The sequence below is a fragment of the Piliocolobus tephrosceles genome, chromosome 8 (assembly GCF_002776525.5).
Source record: "Piliocolobus tephrosceles isolate RC106 chromosome 8, ASM277652v3, whole genome shotgun sequence".
Taxonomy (NCBI): Eukaryota; Metazoa; Chordata; class Mammalia; order Primates; family Cercopithecidae; genus Piliocolobus; species Piliocolobus tephrosceles.
This window is the reverse complement of record NC_045441.1, coordinates 114,203,378-114,212,728: the sequence shown is the minus strand read 5'-3', so window position 1 is coordinate 114,212,728 and position 9,351 is coordinate 114,203,378.

The following is a 9,351-nucleotide window of genomic DNA, read 5'->3' as shown; positions in this document are numbered from 1 at the left end:
CCAAGAACAGTACAAGGATGTTCATGACCATTTATGTCAAGTGCCAACTGTGCTTTAGAAGGGAACCAGGCAGCTTAAAAAGATCCTTTCCCTTGGAATGTCATTGTCCAGTGTAACCCCATCTGCCTGAACAACTCCTATGCAGTCCTCAACTCCTTCCAGTTGCCTCTCTCATATCACCTACTTCTTTCTTTGATAACAGTTGCCACCATCTATAATTACTATATTTTATTTATTTGTGATATGTTTATTGTCTTTTTTTCTTATTAGAATGTATGCCACATGATGCTAGGAGCCTCTGTTTTTTTACAACTTATGGCTAGTACTGAGCATGGTACATGGCACAAAACTGAATGAATTCAAGACATAATTCAAGCACCATATCTTTTCTTGCATGCTTGTTTTATATCTTAGCTTCTTTCTCATTATAATAATGGCACCTTCCATATACAATTGTATTTTATTCTACATTAATAAACTCATTTGTTTTCTTTTCACTTTTAATAAAACATAAGCCTCCTGAAGGTTGGGTCATGTCTTATTCCTCTTTAGAAATGCAGACCTCTCAGCACTACTCAGTATATAGTTCTGTGAATGCATGAACATTTTGAGAAAGCATAATTAGCCTCCCAAAACCATCTTGAGCAAATGAGAAAATTTCACAAGTTATTAAATATAAAAAATATACTTCTTTATAATTCAGAGAGCAGAAAGGTTATTATCTACTTATGGAAATAGATTATAATGTAAATATGCATTTTCTCTTCACCTGTACATTCCATAGTCTATTTTAATCGCTTCATTCACTAAAAATTGACTGTTAAATATAGGAAATGCAAAGCTATGATACCTTTCCAGAGTATCTCTTCAGCAATTGCTGATTGGCTTCACCAATCCTTCACTTTCTTCAACTCATCTAATACTTCAGTACATATTAAGAATTGTGACTTTCTCTATGATACTTAAAATTTCAGAAAGATCAGAGGCTTCTCAATGACAAATATGAATTTGAAGTAAAAAGTCACTTTCCACCTTTTGCAAATTTTTGACTTGGTAAGATGTCCTACATTTCATTGAAGTTGAAAGAGATACTTAGGCTACAGCAAAGTAGACATTTTCTTTTCTAATAGAAATACAGGACTCTGATTAAGAAAAGTTAATATTTTTCTTCATTGTCGCTACCTTTTGTCTTTTGGCTGAACACTTTCTTAGATGTAATTTGCTATAAAAGATATAAAATATATATGCTCTAGATGTCTTAAAAGAAAAGCGATATTATTGGGTAACCAACATCCCAGCTTGCCTGGGACTGAGGGTTTTCCTGGGATATAAGGCACTCACTGCTAAAACTAGGCAAATCAGGATGGTTGTTTACCCTAGGCTAATACAACATCATTTTTTTTCTTTTTAAACTTAAACTGTATATGTGTTAGAAAGTTTCTAGAATTTTATAAGATGCATCTCTAAGATAAGGTTAAAGAGAGGAAGGTAACTCACTTTAGTTTGAAAGGTTGACATTTTTATGCTTTACTTTCATCCCAAGATGATGATTATTATTTGTTTATAATAGTTGTAAGGGTATATGGCACTTACAAACACATAAAAGACAAAGCTCCTGTGGGGGTTCCCATCTAACCCAATATGCAATACAACACATAATAGCAAAACAGGAGGTTATAAAAGGGGTGGAAAAAATCAATACTGGAAGGCTTAGTGAAAGAAATGTGTTCTAAACTTTCAAGGAGAGATGTCAAAGAAAAAAAGGAAGTGTGTTCCAGTCAGACTAATTTGGTTTTAAACATTTTAAGAATTACACATGCATAAGTAATAGGAAAATGAATTTCCGTATCTGTTCTCTTGTTATACTGTATCTTCCTTGTGAATTTTTTCTTATTTACCATTATGCAGTGACCCTCTATATCCTTAATACTGTAATGTTTTCTGCTTAAACAGTTCTCACTGAGAGTTTTATACTTACTCCAGCTTCTTGTTGTTAATATTTGTCAGGTACATCATTTGTCTTCCTGTTAATTTTAAATTGAACATGTCACTATGTTTTAGATAGTGCCTTTTAGATAGTGTCTTTTAAAACAGCATATAGCTGAAAATTCATAATCGAATCATAGAATTTCCATGTTTTAATTGTTAGGTTGATTCTATTTTCTCTTACTGTGATTCTTAGCATTTTATTTCTGCCACCTTACTTTTAGGTTTTACGTTCTTTTGTTTTTGCTATTGTCTATTGAATTCAAATGTCTTTATTCTATTTTTCCCCTCTAAATTATTGGAAGTTTCACATTGTGTTTCTAGCTTTTTTAGTGGTTTCCTGAAATTTCTAATATGTATAATCAAATCTGACAATGTCTAATATTAATTTATATCTTTATACCCCTATGTCTTAAAGGAAAAGTAACTTACAAACCTCTTCCATGTAATTCATTTCTAATACTTAAATTGTTTTGTTTTCAAACCATACATGGTCATTATTTGTAATTTTACTTCATGTTTGCCACATATTTACCAATACTCATTCTTACCATCTGTTTATGGATCTTGTTCCTACCTTCTGAGTACAGATTTCTTCTTTCTACATTAAATCCTTCATTGTAATTTAAGTGACTTTTTAAAATCCAACAAACAAAAAGCTCTATTTGAATATATCTTCTCTTCCCCCTCACTCTTGAAGAATTATTTAACAGTGTATAGAACTCTTCATCTCCTATTTGCTCTAAGCATTTTGAATGTTTCATTTTTTCTTTATTTTCTGACTTTTCTAGTTGATTTTGACATATATGCTACAGTCCAAATATTATTTCTCTGTTGTTAATCTCTCTTTCCACTTCTCTTTCTCTCTCTGCCTTTTCCTCCTTCCCTCCCTTTCTCACTCTGTTTCTCTCTCATTCTTTTCTCCTTTCTCCTGGCTATCTTATCCCTCTTATTTGTCTTTAAGATAAGACAAACAAAAAACTTGTCATCAGTTTTAATTAAATACAATTGGTACAAATTTATTTTAATTATCCTGATTGGAAATTGTTTTGCTTATAGGCTATAAGAATTCTTACTTTTCATCAATCTGGAAAAGCTTTCAATTATTATCATTTCAAATATTGTCCCTTTCCTATGCTATATTGACAACTTCTATGAATATGTATATTGGATTTTCTCTTCTATCTTCCATGTGACTTAGTCTCTCTTTCACATCTTTAATCTTCATATCTCTCAGGACTACATTCTGGGAAATTTCACCAGCCAACCAATTCAGCATCCTCTCTTTAGCTTTATTTTTATCTTAAGAACCATAGAATAAATGTGATGTGGTGCTGAGAAAAATTTACATTCTGTTGATTTGGAGTGGAGGGTTCTGTAGATGTCTATTAGGTCCACTTGGTGCAGAGCTGAGTTTAAGTCCTGGGTATCATTGTTAACCTTCTGTCTCATTGATCCGTATAATATTGACAGAGGAGTGTTAAAGTCTCCCATTATTATTGCGTGGGAGTCTAAGTCTGTTTGTAGTTCTCTAAGGACTTGCTTTATGAATCTGGGTGCTTCTGTATTGGGTGCATATATATATTTAGGATAGTTAGCTCTTCTTGTTGAATTGATCCCTTTACCATTATGTAAGGGCTTTCTTTGTCTCTTTTGATGTTTGTTGGTTTAAAGTCTGTTTTATCAGAGATTAGGATTGCAACCCCTGCTTTTTTTTTTTTTTTTTTTTTTTTTTTGCTTTTTATTGCTTGGTAGATGTTCCTCCATCTCTTTATTTTGAGCCTATCTGTGTTTTTGCATGTGAGATGGGTCTCCTGAATACAGCACACTGATGGGTCTTGACGGTTTATCCAATTTGCCAGTCTGTGTCTTTTCATTGGGGCATTTATACCATTTACATTTAAGGTTAATATTGTTATATGTGAATTTGATACTGTCATTATGATGTTAGCTGGTTATTTTGCCTGTTATTTGATGCAGTTTCTTCCTAGCATCAATGGTCTTTACAATTTGGCATGTTTTTGCAGTGGTTCGTACCGGTTGTTCTTTCCCATGTTTAGTGCGTCCTTTAGGAACTCCTGTAAGGCAGGCCTGGTGGTGACAAAATCTCTCAGCATTTGCTTGTCTATAAAGGAATTTATTTCTCCTTCACTTATGAAGCTTAGCTTGGCTGGATATGAAACTCTGGGTTGAAATTCTTTTCTTTAAGAATGATGACTATTGGCCCCCTCTCTCTTCTGGATTGTAGAGTTTCTGCTGAGAGTTCTAAAATTGACCACATAATTAGAAGTAAAGCACTCCTCAGCAAATGTAAAAGAAGAGAAATCACAACAAACTATCTCTCAGACCACAGGGCAAACAAATTAGAACTCAGAATTAAGAAACTCACTCAAAACCACACAACTACATGGAAACTGAACAACCTGCTCCTGAATGACTACTGGGTAAATAATGAAATGAAGGCAGAAATAAAGACGTTCTTTAAAACCAATGAGAACAAAAACACAATGTGGCAGAATCTCTGGGACACATTTAAAGCAGTATGCAGCGGGATATTGATAGTACTAACTGCCCACAAGAGAAAGCAGGAAAGATCTAAAAATCAACACCATAACAAAACAATTAAAAGAACTGGAGAAGCAAGAGCAAACAAATTCAAAAGCTAGCAGAAGGTAAGAAATAAACAGGATCAGAGCAGAACTGAAGGAGATAGAGACACCAAAAACCTTCGAAAAATCAATGAATCCAGGAGCTGGTTTTTTGAAAAGATCAACAAAATAGATAGACTGCTAGCAAGATTAATAAAGAAGAAAAGAGACAAGAATCAAATAGATGTAATAAAAAATGATAAAGGGAATGTCACCACTGATCCCACAGAAATGCAAACTACCATCATAGAATACTATAAACACCTCTACACAAACAAACTAGAAAATCTAAAAGAAATGGATAAATTCCTGGACACATACACCCTCCCAAAACTAAGCCAGGAAGAAGTTGAATCTCTGAATAGACTAATAACAGGCTCTGAAATTGAGGCAATATTTTATAGTCTACCAATCAAAAAAAGTCCAGGACCAGACAGATTCACAGCTGAATTCTACCAGAGGTACAAAGAGGAGCTGGTACCATTCCTTCTGAAACTATTCCAATCAATAAAAAAGAGGGGATTCTCCCTAATTTATTTTATGAGGCCAGCATCAAACACACAATGAAAAAAGAGAATTTTAGACTAATATCGCTGATGAACATCAATGAGAAAATCCTCAATAAAATACTGCCAAATCGAATCCAGAAGCACATCAAAAAGCTTATCCACTATGATCAAGTCGGTTTCATCACTGGGATGCAAGGCTGGTTCAACATATACAAATCAATAAATATAATCCATCACATAAACAGAAACAATGACAAAACCATATCATTTTCTCAATATATACAGAAAAGGCCTTCAACAGAATTCAGTAGCCCTTCATGCTAAAAACTCTCAATAAACTATTTATTGATGGAACACATCTCGAAATAATAAGAGCTATTTATGACAAACCCACAGCCAATATCATATTGAATGGGCAAAAACTGGAAGCCTTTCCTTTGAAAACCGGCACAAGACAAGGATGACTTCTCTCACCACTCCTATTCAACATAATGTTGGAAGTTTTGACCAGGGCACTCAGGCAAAAGAAAGAAATAAAGGCTATTCAAGTAGAAAAAGAGGAAGTCAAATTGTCCCTGTTTGCAGATGACATGATTGTATATTTAGAAAACCCCATCATCAAAAGCTAGCCGGGCGAGGTGGCGGGCGCCTGTAGTCCCAGCTACTCGGGAGGCTGAGGCAGGAGAATGGCGTGAACCCGGGAGGCGGAGCTTGCAGTGAGCTGAGGTCCGGCCACTGCACTCCAGCCTGGGCAACAGAGTGAGACTCCGTCTCAAAAAAAAAAAAAAGAAAACCCCATCATCTCAGCCCAAAATCTCCTTAAGCTGAAAAGCAAATTCAGCAAAGTCTCAGGATACAAAATCAATGTGCAAAAATCACAAGCATTCCTATACACCAATAAGAGACAAAGAGCCAAATCATGAGTGAACTCCCATTCACAACTGCTACAAAGAGAATAAAATACCTAGGAATCCAACTTACAAGGGATGCGAAGAACCTCTTCAAGGAGGACTACAAATCACTACTCAACGAAATAAAAGAGGACACAAACAAATGGAAGAACATTCCATGCTCATGGATAGGAAGAATCAATCTTAAGATAATGGCCATACTGCCCAAGGTAATTTATAGATTCAGTGCCATCCCCATCAAGCTACCAATGACTTTTTTTCATAGAACTGAAAAAAAACTACTTTAAACTTCATATGGAACCAAAAAAGAGCTCGCATAGCCAAGACAATCCTAAGCAAAAAGAACAAAGCTGGAGGCATTACGCTACCTGACTTCAAACTACCTGATCTTTGACAAACCTGACAAAAACAAGAAATGGGTAAACGATTCCCTATTTAATAAATAGTGCTGGGAAAAATGGCTAGCTATATGTAGAAAGATGAAACTGGATCCCTTCTTTACACACACAAAAATTAATTCAAGATGAATTCAAGACTTAAATGTTAGACCAAAAACCATGAAAACCCTAGAAGAAAACCTAGGTGATACTATTAAAGACATAGATACGGGCAAATGCTTCATATCTAAAACACCAAAAGCAATGGCAACAAAAGTCAAAATAGATAAATGTGATCTAATTAAACTAAAAAGCTTCTGCACGGCAAAATAAATTACCATCAAAGTGAACAGGCAACCTACAGAATGGGAGAAATTTTTGCATTCTATCCATCTGACAAAGGGCTAATACCCAGAATCTACAAAGAACTTAAACAAATTTACAAGAAAAAAAACAAACAACCCCATCAAAAAGTGAGCAAAGGATAATGAACAGACCCTTCTCAAACAGGACATTTATGCAGCCAACAGAAACATGAAAAAATTTTCATCATCATTGGTCATCAGAGAAATGCAAATCAAAACCAAAATGAGATACCACCTCCTGCCAGTTCGAATGGTGATCATTAAAAAGTCAGGATATAACAGATGCTGGAGAGGATGTGGAGAAATAGGAACGCTTTTACACTGTTAGTGAGAACGTAAATTAGTTCAATAGTGTGGCGATTCCTCAAGGATCTAGAACTAGAAATACCATTTGACCCAGCGATCCCATTACTGGGTATATACCCAAAGGATTATAAATTATGCTACTATAAAGACATGCACATGTATGTATGTATGTTTTTTGCTGCACTATTCATAATAGCAAAGACTTGGAACCAACTCAAATGTCCATCAATGATAGACTGAATTAAGAAAATGTGGCACATATACACCATGGAATACTAGGCAATCATAAAAAAGGATGAGTTCATGTCCTTTTCAGGTACATGGATAAAGCTGGAAACCATCATTCTCAGCAAACTATCACAAGGACAGAAAACCCAACACCGTATGTTCTCACTCATAGGTGGGAATTGAACAATGAGAACACTTGGACACAGGGAGGGGAACATCACACACTGGGACCTGTCAGGGGGTGGGGGGATGGGGGAGGGATAGCATTAGGAGAAATACCTAATATAAATGATGAGTTGATGGGTGCAGGGAACCAACATGGCACATGTATACCTATGTAACAAACCTGCATGTTGTGCACATGTACCCTAGAACTTAAAGCATAATAATAAAAACAAAGAAAAAGGAAATAATAATAATAACAAAGAATCATAATTTACTGTCTGGAATTTATACAGGATGATTATTCAAATCAATCTGCTTTCTTTTCATAGTGTCTAATTGTTTCCTTATGGATTGTGTTCATATGTGACTTTAACTATATTAAGTATACCTATTTTGTTTTGTTTCAGATTTTTCTATTATCTTTTTTATATTTGCTCATTGCACTTTTGTTAAATCATTTCCTTATAATTGTTTTTATATTTGATTATAATCTTACCTTCGAAAGCAGTTACTTACTCCATATGTATTTTGTGCAGAACAGATAACGGAAACATGTCTCCAGTAGTTTTACATGTATTTTTTCGAAGTGTCTCAGGAGTACCATTGTCCCAGGAACAATTTTTTTAACATCTTTATTGAGATTTAGATTAGGTACTGTACAATTTTCTGATTTAAATTGTGCAATTCTATGGCTTTAGTATATTCACAGAATTCTGCAACCATCACCACAATCTAAGTTTAGAGCAGTTTATCATCCCAAAAAGGAAACCTGTGCCATGAAGTCACTCTTCACTCCACCCCTTCCTCCAAGCAACCAATAATCTACTTCCTGTCTCTGGATTTGCCAAATCTGGACATTTTATATAAACAACATCATGAAATATGTGGTCTTTTGTGACTGACTTCTTTCACTCAGCATAATATTTTAAGGCTTATCTGTGTCATAGCATGCATCATTACTTTATTTCCTTGTATTATCAAATAATATTTCACTGGCTAAATGTACCACATTTTGTTTTTCTTTCATCAGTTGATGAACATCTGGGTTTTTCTGGATTTTTGACTGTTATGAATAATGCTGATATGGACATTCATGTACAGGTTTTTATATGGATGTACGTTTTCATATATATGTTAGCATACACCCAGGAGTGGAACTACTGCATCATTTGGTAACTCTGGGCTTAGCAGCATAGCATTTTGAGGAACTGACTGTTTTTTGTGGTTTGTAACATTTTACATTCTCACCAGCAGTGTCTGAGAGTTCTAGTTTCTCCACCTCCTCATAAACACTTGTTATGGTCTATATATATTTTTTTAGCAGTTCTAGTGTGTGTGAAGTGATATTTCATTATGATTTTGATTTGTATTTCCCTAATGGATAATGATGTTGAACATTTTTTATGTGCTTATTGGTCTTCTTTATGTTTTTTCTGGAGATATATCTATTCAGGTCTTTTACCCATTTTTAAAACATGTGATTTCTTTTTTAATTATTGAGGTATAGGAATTTATATTCTGGCTACTAGTCCTTCATCAGATAAATGATTGATTTGCAAATATTTTCTCGCAGCCAATGGGCTGCCTTTCACTGTCTTCATGCTATCATTTCTAGCAACATTTAAAAAATTTTTGATGTCCAATTTACCTATAAATTTCTTTTGTCACTGTGCTTTTGGTATCAGATCTAATAAACCATTACCTAGACTAAGTTCATGAAGATTTACTTCTATTTTTTTTCTAGAATTTTTACATTTTCAACTCTTAAATTAGGCCTAGGATCTACTTTGTGTTCACTTTTTGTGTCTGGTTTATGGAAGGAGTCTGACCTCATTTTTTTGCCTGTGGATATTCAG